This window comes from Aplysia californica, unplaced genomic scaffold (genome assembly GCF_000002075.1).
Source record: "Aplysia californica isolate F4 #8 unplaced genomic scaffold, AplCal3.0 scaffold01383, whole genome shotgun sequence".
In the NCBI taxonomy this organism is placed as follows: Eukaryota; Metazoa; Mollusca; class Gastropoda; order Aplysiida; family Aplysiidae; genus Aplysia; species Aplysia californica.
This window is the reverse complement of record NW_004798653.1, coordinates 6,151-7,756: the sequence shown is the minus strand read 5'-3', so window position 1 is coordinate 7,756 and position 1,606 is coordinate 6,151.

The following is a 1,606-nucleotide window of genomic DNA, read 5'->3' as shown; positions in this document are numbered from 1 at the left end:
CTCTCTGTCTTATTCTGTGAGTGTCTCTCTCTCTTTCTCTCCATCTCTTTCTTTCTTTCTTTCTTTTTCTTTCTTTTTCTTTCTTCTTCAATCTCTTTTCTTTATCTCTTTCTCTCATATTCGGCCTTTATATGACCAAACTCTCTGATATGACCTAAAACATGAATTAGCGATTGCCGAAAAACTCTTTCTGAGCCTAGGCCTATTCTAAACAAATCATAATTCATAAAACTGCCCGATACGTCACGTATAATATTTACCCGCTGTCACGATCCTCTATTTTATCCTCTATATTTACCTGCTCGCACAGTGCAAAATAGAGCTGGGCGAAGGATCGATTCCGGAACCGATTCTCACGATTAATGAATGCTACATAAGAAAAGTTCCGACTCATTTCTACGTAAACCAACGGTTACCAGTTACTTTAATCATTAAAATCATCTATTTTTAAAATATTATTTTTGAAGAAAAAAAAAAGCTCACGCTTCGTAGTATTCCGAAAGCAATGTTATCATAAACCCTGAAGATGTTCAGAGCCAACCAGGTAACCACCGAAAGAAATCACATCATTTGAAAGTACGTAACTGGGTTCGGAGTCGATTCCTACTATTCCTAGCTTTCAATAACGGGGAACCTAACCGCCCAGCACTAGTTCAAAATGAGTCGATTATCTTTATAAAAAACCTGCTAGGACAGTGTAAAATGTGCCGATTTGCTAAACTATAAAACCCATTATATTTGCTTGCTCGCAAAGTGCGAAATGTGTCGATTTTTTAAAAATATACAACCCACTAAATTTGCCTGCTCGCACCGTTTAAAATGTGTTGATTTTCTCTGTAAGACCCACTACTTCAAATCTACCTGCTCGCACAGCGTGAAATGTGTCGTTTTTCCTCGATAAAACCTTCTCAGACAGTGTAAAATGTGTCGATTTTCTCTATAAAACCCAGCAAAATTGCCATTTTCATTTTCAAGGTCCGGTTTATTTATTTGCTCTATAAATATGCTATATTTTTAAAGTTTTAGTGGAGGTTTTTCGGCGCTCGCAACTGTATAAGGTCATATGAGCGCCAGAAGATAAGAGGTGTTAAAGAGAGTAACAAACATAAAAAAGAAGAAGGGGATATAAGGACAATAGATGTTTGATAGGAAAGAAGAAGCAAACCACTCCAGAGCACCCGCGGACTACCCACAAATATGCTATATTTACCTGCTCGTACTGTGTAAAAAATGTGTCGATTTTCTCTTTCAAAAACCACCATATTTACCTGTAAATGTAGTCGATTTTCGCTATAAAACCTACTCCATTTACCTGTATCATATGTCGATTTTCTCTCTAACCCCCCACTATATTTACCTGATTGCACAGTGTAACATGTGTCGATTTTCTCGGTAAAAGAGGCGAATCTTCCTTGTTCTCACGGTGACCTCGACTTCGGACATTAGGCGTTCTTGACAGGCAGACAGAGCTGGACAAAGCGTTGCCCGCCCAGCCCATGGTCACTCAGTGGTCAAGCCTCAGCGAGTGATGGATGGCCCGAGAATTAATGACCGGACCGTGGCGTGTGTGTGGGGGTGGGGGAGGGTGTGTAGGTGAGTTTGTGGG